We start from the raw sequence: 15,595 nt of genomic DNA, 5'->3' as shown, positions 1-15,595 counted from the left end.
AAGAAGAGACCCCGCTCCCCCTCAGACTTGAGAGCATTAAAGGCGAATTTTTTCGGCCCGTAGTTGCTTTGCTTTCCGTCTTCCAAGACAAACAAACTTCTCAGGAATTTAAATCAACATCTGTTCCTTCTCAAATTTTAAACAGTGGTGAAAGGAAAGGGTAAATAGAACGCGCGATTCTTTGCTTCTGAAAGCATACGTGGGGAGAACGGAAACAAACAGGCAACGACTGAGAGTATGGGGGAGTCGTAACGATAATAAATGAAAGGAATAAATAAATAACTGAATAAATAAACAGATAAATGAATGAAAAAGTAAATAAAGGAATAATTGTATAGATAAATGAATAAATAAGTAGATAAGTAAATGAATGAGTAAATGTATAGATAAATGAATAAATAGGTTGATAAGTAAATGAATGAATAAATAAATAAAGGAATAATAAATACATAGATAAATTAGTAAATAAATAAATAAATACATAAATAGATAAATGAATAAATAAATAAAGGAATAGATAAATGAATAAATGAAAAAAATAAGTAAATAACCAATTAATTAAAAAAAATTGAGTAGATTTTTACCACTCTTCGACGCCATCAACTTAACGGAGAATCTCTCTCTCTCTCTCTCTCTCTCTCTCTCTCTCTCTCTCTCTCTCTCCCCACGCGCCCATCTGCGCCAAACTTCTGCAAGCGAAGTTTTATCAATGAAAAAATGACTTTTCACGTCAAATAATTCTTGAAGGGAAAGTGTAAATGTCATTTTTCACGGAGGTGATCGACCCCGCACCTTCTCTGAGGCACGTTTGGGTGTGAAAACAGAGGAAAAAGTCAATAAGTAAATAAGTGGAGTTGCCTAAACATGGTTAAGTAGCGAGCGAGAATGTACGGTAGGTGAAAAAGATTTGGTTTTTGCTTGTGCATGATGCAATATATATATATATATATATATATATATTATAATATTTTGAGGTTACAGTAAAGCAGAAGAATATTTCCCACCTTTCTCATGAATATGAAGACTAATCCACAGTTAAGTCATTACAAAATTGGAAACAAACGTGGTATTACGCTCGTTTGACAATTTAAAACCTGTAATCTAGCAATGTACTCTTGTTAGGACCAGTTTTTTTTCTATTTGCATATTAAAGCTGTCTGTGATGTCAGGTGTTGGATTAAAATGGCTGTCACATCTGCATTATATATAATCATGCTCTCTCTCTCTCTCTCTCTCTCTCTCTCTCTCTCTCTCTCTCTCTCACTCTCTCTCTCATTATTTTGCAATTATGCGAATTGACACCAGGATTATATAATAGAAGTAAATACACGTCCCCTCTCTCTCTCTCTCTCTCTCTCTCTCTCTCTCTCTCTCTCTCTCTCGTATCAATTTTTCTGCATCCACTTTTAATCTCGTTTCATTCATTTAATTTTTAATTTTTCATTTTTTCCTGACTGTCACATCTGCATTATATAATCATGCTCTCTCTCTCTCTCTCTCTCTCTCTCTCTCTCTCTCTCTCTCATTATTTTGCACTAATGCGAAATGACGCCAGGATTATGTAATAGAAGTAAATACACGTCCCCTCTCTCTCTCTCTCTCTCTCTCTCTCTCTCTCTCTCTCTCTCTCTCTCTCTCTCTCGTATCGATTTTTCTGCATCCACTTTTAACCTCGTTTCATTCATTTAATTTTTCATTTTTTTCCTTTTTCCCCATTTCCCTTGATTCATTTTTTCCTTTTATATCTTATATATCATAAGAGCATTTTTTCCCATTTTTCACACGAATCTCTTTTCCTATCTTTCTCCCCTTTTATTTCTTCATTAGTTTTACGCCACTTTCCCGAGGTATCATTTTTCCCCTGGTTACAAAGAGGAGAGAGAGAGAGAGAGAGAGAGAGAGAGAGAAGATAGTTGTTTTAATAGATGAATGAATTACTTACAGACGGTTTTAGTTGCTTAATAAGAGGTTTTGCATCTCTCCGTTCATGACATTCGTATCATACAGGTATCACTCATTCGTATGATACAAATGAAGAATTTAAATGAGACCGGTACTTATTTACCAGACGTACGGCCATACAGAATAAGGTTCCTTAGGAGAAATAGTGCTGTCAGTGCACCTCACGCGGTACACCATAGACATTACTGAAGGTTCGGTGCAGCGTCCCATCTGCCCCTAGCTGCAAGCCCTTTCATTCCTTTGACTGTACCTCCTTTCATATCCTCTTTCTCCCATCTTACTTTCCACCTTCTCCTAACAATTGATTCATGGCGCAACTGCCAGGTTTTCCTCCTGTTGCACTTCTCAAGCCTTTTTATTCTCGATTTCCCTTTGAGCGCTGAATGACCTCATCATAGGTCCCAGCGGTTGGCCTTTGGCCTAAATTTTATATTCCATTCCATTCCATGCAGAATAAGGGAGACTGTTCTACTCATTATCGTAAACGCCATTTGTATTATTTTGGCAAACGATTTATAAACGGCTAATTCACAATTAAAGAAAAAGAAAAAAAATTAGCGTAGCTAATTCCTGTATAATTTCTCTTCCTGAACACGTGTTCTTGACCAGATGTCACCTCCGGAAGTGAAGGGTCACATGGAGACACGTGTGCCGCCCGTTTGAGTTACAACTGACCCACATTCCCTCGAGATTTATTTTTACTTATACTGTTGCCGGAACCCGCCGCCCCGCCCCCCCTTTCCCATGGAATCACATTCATTTCAAGCCACTTAACTTCTCGTGAAATACTTTCTTTTCTTCGCCTCTTGTTGAGATAAAGTGTCTACAATCAGCACCGTCTCTTGTGGATTACTATATAGAATTAGAACATCCCTTGTAGAGAGATGTAGACTACAGTGAAGCAGTGATACAGGTGTCTCTTGTAATCGTATTTAAGTCCTTGATGTAGGATTAAGTAAAGTTAAGTATACCTTAGTTTAACCAGACCACTGAGCTGAGATTAAGCCAGTGTAGTTGTCTTGTAGCTGTAATGAAAGGTTGCATAACTCGTTGTAACCCTTCTCTGAACCTGTACTGAAAAGTTAGCCACCTGTGACGCTGCAGTAGATCTTGTAGCCATTGATAGAAGATTATGGGATGGAATATAGAATTTAGGCCAAAGGCCAAGCGTTGGGACCTGTGAGGTCATTCAGCGCTGAAAGAGAAACTGAGAGCAGGAAAATCTCGTAGTTGCATTATGAAACAATTGTTAGGAGAGGGAGGAAAGGAAGATGGAAGAAAGAGAATATGGACGGAGGTGCAGTACAAGGAATGAAAGGGGTTGCAGTTAGGGGTCGAAGGGAAGCTGCAACGATTCTTGAGTATGCCTACAGTGCACCGCGTGAGGTACCCTGACCGCATTAGCCCTCCTACGGGGGTGATGGAAGATTAAACTAATGTGAATCCTCTCTTTTATCGTATGATGGAACTTGAATTAACCACCTGTGACTGTCTCAACTAGACAAATCTTAAAGTACATTAACCAATCCCTTTAGCTGTAGCAATTATAGTGACTCGCTGTAGCCATGTGTAATGGTGGATGGTGAAAGGTTAGCTCACTGTAACTGTTTCTTGTATCAGTGCGTGAAAATAATGATCTGAAACCTTCTAAATCGTGTTGGAAGACTAATCCTTATATTCAGTCTTACGTTACATGACAAAATTTTATCCTTTGATGCTTATGAGAGAAGACTGCCCTCTTGTAACCATCACTTGTAGCAAAAAAAAAAAAAAGTAAATAAAGAAAATAAAAGTGAAACTAATCGCAGTGTGTCATGTCTGAATAATGAAGTAAATAAGATCATATGATAAATGTATACAGAACACCGACAAAAATCGGCGAAACAGTGAAGCCATACCCGAGGCACGGTGATGAATGACCCATAAAAACGAGATTTGTTGACCTTACATTCAAGCCTCCGTGGCACAATCGGTTAGCGCGTTCGGCTGTTAACCGAAAGGTTGGTGGTTCGAGCCCACCCGGGGGCGAGATATTTTAATTAGGAAAAGAAAGGTATGAGGTGTAATTAAGGCAGCATCTTTGTCGGAAGTTAAGTGGTCAAGGACAAGTGTATGGCGACTTACGGCAGTGATGGGACGACATTTACTTGTAAATCAACGGAATTGTCTTCGTTTTTCACAAAGACGTTTGCTTTGGAAGTTGTTGGTAATCGTGACCCCATTGGGTAGCAGATACCCGAATTTTTTACTTTGGTCCTGGTTATATTGTTTAAAGGGCATGACTCGATTCTATCTTGTGCCGTGGTAATGAGATCGTTGTTGTCCGTAGAAATATCACTGCATGCAGAAATCACGCAGCACGGAAAGTCCGCAGTCACCTGCAGTGATTATCAGCTTTTTTGGGGAGTACGAGGGAATGATGACCTTCGTGAAGTAAACAATGCCCCCTGAGAATTTCCTTGCTAAACTGGTGGTGTATAATGACTCGGAGTCTTGGTCTTCACTCCTTTGCCTCTTTTGTTTTCCATGATTCAAACGCTAGAAATTGAAATTTTACGGTATTCTTACTTTTTGACTTGAAAAAATATTAATAATAACAACTTGCTTACGAAAAAATACTAATAAAAACAACTTGCTTACAGTTGCGAATCAGTACCGATTGGCCTAAAAAAACTTGATATGTGGGATGGTCCCCTAAGCCATCGTGAGCCGGAATCGAGTCAATTTAATGACTCGCAAGAGACTTGAGACTAGAATCAGAGGCATCTGCTCTTGATGAATGAAAAGGCCTTAAGTCAAGTGTAAAGTGTTGTTTGAGAATAATGAGGTTAAAATCACCCCCAGATGTGAGAATAAATGAATAAATCACACAACTGAATGAGTCAGCAAATGTCAACGGCGTTGACAAATGGGCATCTAAGGAATTCTGAGTATTGGTACGACTTACTGACTACCCAGTGTGCTGTAGGGCGAAACAGATGCGGTTTAAAGAATACCGATTATTTTATTTATTTAGTTTTTGGTATTCTTAATTTTTTTTATAAGTACTGGAGATTGCTTAATGAAATATTTCAGTATATATATATATATATATATATATATATATATATATATATATATATATATATATATATATATATATATATATATATATATATAATTTATATACACTATATATATGCATGTATGTACAGTATATATATACATATATATAAATGTGTGTGTGTTTGTGTGTGTAAATATATATTCATAAACATACATAAATATATATATATATATATATATATATATATATATATATATATATATATATATATATTTGTAAAGAGAAGAGAGAGAGAGAGAGAGAGAGAGAGAGAGAGAGAGAGAGAGAGAGAGAGAATGCTAAACTGGTTAAAAAAAAATTTTTACACCATATAAAAATCCAAAAAGTCGGACTGCATGTGCGAGAGAGAGAGAGAGAGAGAGAGAGAGAGAGAGAGAGAGAGAGAGAGAGAGAGAGAGAGAGAGAATGCTAAACTCAATTAAAGAAATATTTACACCATAAAAAAATTCAAGAAAAGTCGGACTGCGTAGCAGCGAGAGAGAGAGAGAGAGAGAGAGAGAGAGAGAGAGAGAGAGAGAGAGAGAGAGAGAGAGCGCGTTACGCGTAAGAATCCCCCTTCAGAAGAACTTGACGACAAAGGGGGAAGCAAGCAGATGTTCTCGCAGAGCCGGGCTGGTTCCAGGAATCTTTCATTGAATAATTAATGCTCGTTCGGAGTCTTTGAAAAAGAACGTAAATTACGGGAATCACATACGTAAGAACCCCGTTGTCACGTGAAGGATAATAGCCCTATTCTTTTTTTATTTTTCTTAGCTCTTTTGAATGAATCTTTTGTTTGATTATTATTCGTCCTTTGTGATTACGGAACACTTTTTAGACCTATCGTAAAATTACGTGTTTAAACCTTATCGTGAAGTTATGCGCATCCTAAAATAAATATGCGCCTGGTAGTTAGTCTATTTTTTTTTATTCTCGTGGAAAAATCTGCTTCTTGATTAATATTCGTCATTTGCGATTATCGAATTCTTGAAACCGTATTGGAATATTATATGTAAGATAGAAAATTCATTGTATAAGCATTGAAAAAGTACGTGGTTGTCAGTCCATTTCTGGGGTCGCAGTATAGAACATTCAAAACCGTACCATAAGGAATTCGTTGTCTAAACACTAATAAATGTACTTGGTCGTCAGTCAATTTCTTGTGTCGCAGACTAGGCGCAGAGATGACTTAAAGATTAGCGTAAGGTTGACAACATCTGTGGTCACGTGCCATAAAGCGGGGTGAGAGGTGGGATTGGGGGGCGGGTGGGAGGATTCGGTATTAAACTAGCGAAGGGAACTCCCGATTACGTCATGCTTCGAAAGTGAAATGTTATGTTAACATTCCTAAGACATTTTAACCTAAACATCTTTCTTACTTGATAATCAGAGTTATCTCGGAAGCTGATGTTCCGTCGTGGAAGCTTTTATTATTATTTTTTATTGTCTTTTGTCCTTTATTCAGTTTTGAACAATTCCCTATTGAAAGTTTTTTATATCCGAAGGAAATGATTGCTTGCAGATCTTTACTTCAAGAAGCAGTGATATTGAATATTATGGATATATTTCTTCATTCTAGCGAATTACTTTCAGTAATCTTTATCTCTTTTCATTTTTCATACACATACATACAAGTAAATAGACATATACATACAAGTGTGTACACACACACACACGCACGCATTGTGTATACATATATATATATATACTATATATATATTATATATATAATATATATATATATATATATATATATATATATATATATATATATATATATATATATATATATATATATATATATATGAGCTGTCCATGAATTAATGCTTGGAATTTAAATGCAGACTTGCCTTTACCCAACCTAACTTTGGACGTCGTGTCATTACCTGACCGGGAGGTGGGTAAGATAAAATTATGGCTTGTATTTTCTCAGGAGTATATAAATAACTGAAACGGGGCGACCGTGTATATTGCTCTGTGCACTGTTACGAATAAACATAGACTAGTTAAATATAGAAAACGACTTAACAGTCAGGTTACACCGGATTGTGGGTAATCGTGGTAAAAACAGGGTTAATTTTTTATGCATTCAGGCCTCCGTGGCACAATCGGTTAGCGCGTTCGGCTGTTAACCGAAAGGTTGGTGGTTCGAGCCCACCCGGGGGCGGAAACTTTTAATTTCATCGCCATTTTGAATGCAAATGAATTGCAGGTCTGTAGGAGGTAATGTAATTTCGAAGAAGTAAAGGAATTCTTCACAAGAATAAAAAAAAATAACTGTAGTAGCGACTTCAGTACTGCAAAACTTGCAAAAGTACCTTGCAATGTTTTACCTCAATGTCAGAATCGGATGTCTTGTAGTAGAAGGTGAACCATTTTCAAGACAAATGATTGGAAGTCATTTATTTTTTAAAAGAGGAATTTTGAAGGCTGTTTGAGTCCTTGGGTATTCATTTATATCAAAGTACAATTGTCTTGCTGTCTTCCAAGTCTTTACAAGTCTACTGACTTTCATGATATCCAAATTGTTTATTTTTATACCAGTACCGTATGTTGCGTCGTAACATTCTGCATGATTTTATTTCATATTTCCCGAAAGCTTGTGTTGCTAGGTGACGTTGTGCGTTATTTTATTACATATTTCAGCAGTCTGTGTTGCAAAGTTACATCCATCTTGATTTCATTGCTAATATTCCAGCAGCCTATGTTGCCAAATACCATTCAGCATAGTTTTCATTTCATATTTTCCAGAAGCCTATGTTGCTACATGACATGCGGTATTTTATTACGTATTTCAGCATTCTGTGTGGCTACATGAGCCCCATCTTGATATTATGACTAATATTCCAGCAACTTATGGTGCCACATACCTTCCAGCATAGTTTCTTTTTGTTAATGTTGTAATTAATAGTACCTAGCCTGACCTTCCTGAACTTGCTTGTTGAGCTTCAGATTTGATCAATCGACCTGTCAGACTGTGTAACTATCCTTCGTTACAATAAACCTATAAAGTTAACTTTATCACAAACCTTGCTACCCCCTCTATGTACTTTCACTTTTTGTGCGAGCCATCACCGCCGTTATAGGATATTATAATCTTTTGTTTTTAGTTAGTAATTTATTTCTGCTGTTTCAATAGTGCAGTGATAAATAACAATATATTGTTATCCCAACAACAAGAAATGCTTGATAGAGGGCAGGCCTTGTATTTCTGTTACTTTGCATATGCAGTGAAGAGGCCTCTGATGATAGATGCCAGTCACCGCCAGATTCATAATATTCCATCGTGAATTGATTGACGCGACGGACTGAAATAGCTTTTAAAAAAATCACATCGATTTCTTGTCTAGTTAATCAGTTCAGGAAAATTAAAATAATTATTTTTGGTAGGTTTTAGAAGGGTAAATAAATAAAAGAAATTGAAATTTTCTTCCTCATAACGCAGTGGTCACTTGCAGTGGTGCGTACAGCATTACTGGGCACAGAACCTGTTTCCATGGTATGAATTCCATACCCCTGGGGTGCTGGGTAGAGTCCACTAAAGTACATATTCCAGGTGGAAGAACGTTAGACTTTTCTTCGTATCTGTGCTAATTTCTTTCGTTATATTTTCTCTCTAATTCCGTAAGATGAAGACTCTCTTCTTCGTATCTATGTTAATCTCTTTCTTTATATTTTCTTTCTAATTCCGTAGGCATCGTGAATATCTCGTTTGAATGTCCATCCGGACGAATTAGATGAATCGCTGATTCATTTCCAGTTTCGTTGTGATTCGTTCTGTAGTAACAAATACCACTTCATTGTCAAGTGTCGCTGGAATACATTACTTTGGTTTGACCAATGGTGGGTACTACGGGTTATAAGTTCGGAATAAAAAGAAAACGAAAAAATAGGAAAAAGTAGGACATAGATACATTAATCATTCTCTCTCTCTCTCTCTCTCTCTCTCTCTCTCTCTCTCTCTCTCTCTCTCTCTCTCTCTCTCGTTATGTGTTCTGAATAAAAATAAAACGAAACAAAATAGACCATCATTACCTTGATCATTTCTCTCTCTCTCTCTCTCTCTCCTCTCTCTCTCTCTCTCTCTCTCTCTCTCTCTCTCTCTCTCTCTCTCGTTATGTGTTCTGAATAAAAATAAAACGAAACAAAATAGGACATCATTACCTGATCATTCTCTCTCTCTCTCTCTCTCTCTCTCTCTCTCTCTCTCTCTCTCTCTCTCTCTCTCTCTCTCTCGTTATGTGTTCTGAATAAAAAAATAAAACAAAATAGGAAATCATTACTTGATCTCTCTCTCTCTCTCTCTCTCTCTCCTCTCTCTCTCTCTCTCTCTCTCTCTCTCTCTCTCTCTCTCTCTCTGTCAGTCGCTATAGGTTCGGGAAAAAAATAAAGAAAGCAGTACATGGTTACGTTAAACATCTCTCTCTCTCTCTCTCTCTCTCTCTCTCTCTCTCTCTCTCTCTCTCTCTCTAGTTACGAGTTCAGAAAAACGAAAGAAAACAGGACAGAATTGCGTTAATCTCTCTCTCTCTCTCTCTCTCTCTCTCTCTCTCTCTCTCTCTCTCTCTCTCTCTCTCTCTCCCCAAAAGCAGCAGCAGCATTTATAGATTCTTGACCGGCGCTCCGAGAGCGGAACATCATTTCAAGAACTTTAACTTTTCGGTAAAAGTTGCGTTCAGTTTTGAGTTATGATGCACTCTGCTCTTTTTAAGGCTTTTCCTTTTGTTCCTGAACGTAATATTGAAGATTATTTTCTTTGTGTTTCTCATGCCTTCGTTGTGCTTGTGTGTATGTATGTATGTATGTGTATATGCGTATGCACGCACAACCTGTGTATGTGAGAGAGAGAGAGAGAGAGAGAAAAAAATATATCGGGGTCTTCAATATGAAACAATCATCTTAGTTAAAAAAAAAACGCTCAAGCGCAGAGCAGACTCACACACTTACAAATATGTGATATAATTTTATAACAGAAATAAACGTAAATAATTCGGAAAAGAGGGATTTATGTGCACCATCTCAGCGATGCAGTCTAGAAATATCTCATAAACACAGAAATTCTTTCTCTGATCTGACAGCACCTAACCTGGAGTTCTGAAGTGCTCGGCTAGTCCTGTGCGAATAAGGCTACGCTTTTGGTCCTTCTCGTTTTACCCGATCGAAAAGTCTGATGGCAATTAAAAGCTTTGAACAAGAGATTTGTTTCTCATATAAGGCCGGCAAAGTGAATGTTCACATTTTTTATTTGTTTTAGTAGAGAGGTGTACATAAAGGTCCGGGAAGTTGCTTGATTTCTGAAAAACTGGAGTATAGTTCAACACAGAACTTGGTTCCCACAAGTAATTTTTGGGCTTAGCTTCGTCAAAAAGTGATGGAGCAGTCCATTTCTGATTGTTCCGAATAATTCTTTAAGCAGGATGAAAAAAGAATGCAAGAAAAAATGGCGGTTCGACTAGGTAGTTTTAAATGACCTACACTTCGAGGTGGATCCAACTGCCCTCTTCAATTCCTTTCTCGTTTCTTCGGTTTTTTTGCCTATAACAACAAGTATATCATAAAAATCTCTGTAATATTACAGCAAGTATGTAGTATCTCATAAAATAACCTGTGAAAACTTCATCTCAAGACAAAAAAGGTAGGTAACATGTCAAGTAGCTGACAGGCTAATGCTTAGAAGTATATAGGAATTGCCCCTGAGGTATGAAGCAAACATGATCTTTTGCCTCTGAAAAACAAAATTAGGAGAATGTTATTTATTCACCCGTGTCTGGGTGCCTTTGCACGGAGTATCCCAAAAACTTATCAGTGCATTTAAATGGATTTTTTCGGACGAGTTGGCTGTGGTCCAACAAAGCTTTGACTGTATTTTGATGTAGAGCTTGATTCAGTTGCTGATACAGATGCGGATGATTTTTTTTTCTTTTACATTTTCGTGACAGGACAGGACAGGCTACAGTAAAGCATTTTATAAACACTCACTGGCACCTCATCCCACACACCTCACAAACAAACTGGAAACTAGTCAGCAACTTTTTGTAGCCTTAACAGGTTGTTCGTACAATTATCCTCATTTGCTCAAGATTCATTGTCCCTGGACAGTCATTGACTTGTTTTCAACTTATTTGTCATATGTAAGTGACACGTTTTTAACCTGTTTGTGATATATAAGCAACAAGTTTTAAACCTGTTTGTGATGTATATGCAACAAGTTTTCAACTTGTTTGTGATATATATGCCACAAGTTTTTAACCCGTTTGTGATATATAAGCAACAAGTTTTCAACCTGTTTGTGATGTATATGCAACAAGTTTTCAACTTGTTTGTGATATATATGCAAGAAATTTTCAGCTTGTTTGTGATATATATGCCACAAGTTTTCAACCTATTTGTGATGTATTTGCGACAAGGTTTCAATCTGTTGGTAACATCTATGCAACAAATTTACAACCTGCTTGTGATATATTTGTGATTATGCCTCCGTTGTGCGTGTGAGATTATTTTACAACTCTAGGGTAGACATGCAGGAATTCTACCTGTATATTGTGAACACCGTTTTAATATCTGAAAATTGAATCACTTGCCACCATAGAAGGCACTACATTTTTTAATGTGTTCTAAAAGCACTATTATTTTTAGTGGAGGGCCAAAAGGCATCCGCCCCCGGGTGGGCTCGAACCACCAACCTTTCGGTTAACAGCCGAACGCGCTAACCGATTGTGCCACGGAGGCTTGTATATCTAGTTAACAAATTAAGTTTTTATAGATGAGTCTGCCCTACCCAATAATTGAGACGCGTATATTATCTCGTTTTCTGTCGCTACCTCTCTCTTGGTGTACTGCTTAAATGAAATATTTTTGATATTGGAGTTGAAAGAAAATGAAATTATTTAGACTCACCATTCAGACCAGCATGTTTCATTGTGAATATGGACATCGTTCTTACAAGAAACGATGGTGAATGGGATAAAAACCCATACCGGTGATAATTCTCTCATTTCTGTAATATCTTAATGAGATTAAACATATTAATTTTAAAATTTAAAAAGTCCTTGAAGCAGAACCAGAGATTAAACGTATTAATTTTAAAATTTAAAAAGTCTTTTGAAGCAGAACCATGATGCAGAGCAGTGATTTTCATAGATACAAAAGAAAGAAACCTAACGAATAGAGCATAGCTGTCATACATATATATATATATACATATATATATATGCGTGTGTGTATGTATATATATATATGTGTGTGTGTGTGTGTGTGTGTGTGTGTGTGTGTGTGTGTGTGTAGAGAAAGAGCGAGAGAGCGCAAGCATAGAAGACCTCTGTTAGAACGCAATAAACGTTACCATTTTAATTTTTTTTTAATTTGCATATAAACATCAGTTTAAAAATGTGTTATTTTATTGTAATTTTTCTCTTGCAGATGACATTAATATCGAACGGACCTTCTGGCGTTGCTTGCTTAGGCAGATTTCTGTTTCCCAAGGTCTGTGACCTTGCTGTTTCCCATCTCTGTGAACACAACGTTTTCTGCTGTGGAGAAAGCTCATCTTTGCTGTTTAAACAGGTAAGGAAGATTTCGCGAAATCGACTTGTTTCTGTGTGTGTGTGTGTGTGTGCGTGTGTTTTAAAGAGTCTAGATTTAAAAGTTTAAAATACATTTCCGAAGCTAAAATACGAAAAATAAATTTCAAGCTTTTGAAAGAATTTTAATAGGCTGAGAAGATGAAAAAAAATCAAATTTACTCCTTTGAAAGGATTTCAATAGGCTGAAAAGTTTCAATTTTACGCCTTTGAAAGATTTTCAATAGGCTGAAAAGTTAAAAAAAAAAAATTTAAGCCTTTGAAAGATTTTTAATAGGCTAAAAAGATGACAAAAATCAGTTTTAATCCTTTGAAAGATTTTTATTAGGCTAAGAAGAATAAATGCGTGAAAAGTTTAAAGAGAATATTTCTACATAATGCTGATAATTAACTTCATTTATATTCCTCGTTATTTCTAGTTTTATCTTGAAGTTGTTTGGTTATTATTCCTCTTTTCAACTTCATTTTTATTCCTCGTTATTTCTAGTTCTGTCCTGAAGTTTTGGCTGTTTTGGATTCTTTTACACACGTCTGATGGTCACACTGACCTAATCTAACCTAGTACAGCTGCAATAACCTACCTTTGGCAGCGAAAATCTCGAAACAGTAGCTATTTGCATCCTTGAGAAAACGAATCAGAAAAAAAATGTTAATTAAGCAGAACCTTCTCTCTCTCTCTCTCTCTCTCTCTCTCTCTCTCTCTCTCTCTCTCTCTCTCTCTCTCTCTCCAGCTTATTTAGCCTTTCTTTCATTACTTTTTCCCCCCTCGTTCTTTCTTTCGAAGTCATTTACTGGAAATAATTGAGATAATCTGGAAGGTTATGTTGTAATTACCCTGCCTCGTAATGGGCGCCCCATTAGCCAAAATTGCCCATTAAGGGGAGCTAATATCGCATCTTGCCGATTTTGTCCGGCCGAGTTGTGCTGCGAGGCCGTTTTTTGAGTCGTGGTCCTATTTTTTCCTGTCTCTGAGCTCCTCTTGTTAATTAGATTATTTATTTATTTGTTTATGTATTTATTTATTTATTTTTCCCGGTATTTGTTTTTTTTTTTTTTCTGGTGGTAGAGCTTAATTTGGGCCTTCATGCCAGTCGGTCTTTCACTACCCTGTAAGGAGAACTATTCTAAAGTAATTAGCAGAGGAAAAGGTAAGCAAAGTTCTCTGCCAGTTTATAAGAATAAACTTCGTTTATAAAATATAGGTTGGGAGAGAGTTAGGAATGTTTCGTACAGCATGCTTACCTTGCAGCCCTGGTTTTACCATTCAGTTGTACTGTCTTAACCTTACCAGAGCATGAAAAAAAAAAAAAAACACGAATTGGAGAACAAATATATTTAAGAAATTCAAATACATTTTTTAGGAAATTCAGATACCTTTTCGGAGCGTCATGCTTCCCCTTCAGTATCTCCATACTGAAGAGGAGACATGATTCTCCAAAGCTGTGTATGACTTTCCTAAATATGTTTGTTCTCCAGTTTTTATTTTTATTTTTTTTTTTCAAGTTTCAAAGTTCGACACTGATATGTTATTATCTTACCTGAGCATCTCGCGCGCAATCCCATCATCAACTCCCGATGCGTTTCCATCCTTCCGTCTTTCATCTTCATTTTAGTTTTCTGTTAAAGAAAACTAGTGTGCAGACTTTGTCTGTCCGTGTGCACTTTTTTCTGCCCGCACTTTTTTCTGTCCGCACTTTTTCTGTCCGCCCTCAGATCTTAAAAACTACTAAGGCTAGAGGGCAGCAAATTGGTATGTTGATCGTCCACCCTCCAGTCATCAAACATACTAAATTGCAGCCCTCTAGCCTCAGTAGTTTTTATTCTATTTATGGTTAAAGTTAGCCACAATCGTGCCTCTGGCAACGATACAGGATAGACCACCACCGGGCTGTGGTTAAAGTTTTATGGGACGCGGATCATACAGCATCATGCCGAAACCACCGAAAGATAGATCTATTTTCAGTGGCCTTGATTATACGCTCTAGCGGGTGTACAGAAAACTCGATTGCGCCGAAGAAACTTCGGCGCATATTATTACTTGTTTCTTTTCGTTCTCAGTTCCTCATCTATTCTCAGAAGTGATGTTACACCTTTTCAATCCAACGTAATTCAACTCCCCTTCTCTTCTACCTACTTCACTCAACCGAAAATTCAGTCTTCAAAAGTGCTTACTCCGCCTGCACAGAACTGCATTCTCTTCAGACAGCGTCGTTTTATTCCGAGAATCATTTGCTCATTAACGACTTTCTTCCCCAGTATTGTTTTATCTCCAGTACAAATTCTCCTTTCATCCCTCAAGTACTTGCTTCAGTTCACGATTATATTTCCACTGATTATCACAGTTTTCTCTCGTACTTTCTACGTGAAAGTATTATTCTTCCTTTAGTGCATCTCTGTAACAATATCTCCTTATGTCCCATCCATAACTGTATTTCAAATAGTGTCCAGTAATGACTCTCATATCTTTATCTTTATGTTTGTTCCTTCTTATTAAATTATCTATACTTAAAGGAGGCAGTACGTAATGTGCCCGTTCTTGAATTTGTAATATATAGGCTACTTACCACCCACTTTCTCAACTTTGGTGTCTTTAACCCTCACCCATTTTTCTATCATTTTCTCCGTTCATGTTATTCATACTTCCTTTTAAAAAAAACTCGCTTGTATAGTTATAAACAAGTTCTAAATTCCTCCTCTCCTGTTAAAACTACCACCTATTATTCATTTCACTTTACAGTCTCCCTGAGGATGTTGTGCAGTAGGAACCTCGAAAGTTCAGGCGAAGATGCAATTTGTTAATTTACTTTTTCTTTTCGGGTAACTGATCTCTTCTTTTTGTATTTCCTGTTACCTTCTGTTACTTCTTTCAAATAAACACCACACTCTTTGTAGGCTTGAATTTCAAGTCAGTGGCTCATATGGTGGGCTTGTTCCATATGAATAGAGTTCATCTTCTTACTAATAATAA

General features: G+C 36.9%; 1 long non-coding RNA gene and 3 other non-coding genes across 5 annotated transcripts in view; 3 read left to right on the top strand and 1 right to left on the bottom strand.

Moving 5' to 3' along the window:
• The window catches only part of LOC136833400 (uncharacterized), a 217,219-nt gene that overhangs the window by 51,861 nt on the left and 149,763 nt on the right, over positions 1 to 15,595 (top strand). For both annotated transcript variants that reach the window (XR_010851455.1, XR_010851454.1), the window contains exon 2: positions 12,467 to 12,610. This is a non-coding gene — a long non-coding RNA (uncharacterized lncRNA). The remainder of the gene's footprint in view (positions 1 to 12,466; positions 12,611 to 15,595) is intronic.
• On the top strand, positions 3,917 to 3,990 carry TRNAN-GUU (transfer RNA asparagine (anticodon GUU)). Its single transcript has one exon. It is a non-coding gene; the product is annotated as a tRNA-Asn (tRNA).
• Positions 7,141 to 7,214, top strand: TRNAN-GUU (transfer RNA asparagine (anticodon GUU)). Its single transcript has one exon. It is a non-coding gene; the product is annotated as a tRNA-Asn (tRNA).
• TRNAN-GUU (transfer RNA asparagine (anticodon GUU)) lies at positions 11,703 to 11,776 on the bottom strand. The gene has a single exon. It is a non-coding gene; the product is annotated as a tRNA-Asn (tRNA).

The sequence above is a fragment of the Macrobrachium rosenbergii genome, chromosome 51 (genome assembly GCF_040412425.1).
Source record: "Macrobrachium rosenbergii isolate ZJJX-2024 chromosome 51, ASM4041242v1, whole genome shotgun sequence".
Taxonomy (NCBI): Eukaryota; Metazoa; Arthropoda; class Malacostraca; order Decapoda; family Palaemonidae; genus Macrobrachium; species Macrobrachium rosenbergii.
Note: the sequence above shows the minus strand (reverse complement) of the source record. Positions and strands in the feature narration are given on the sequence as shown.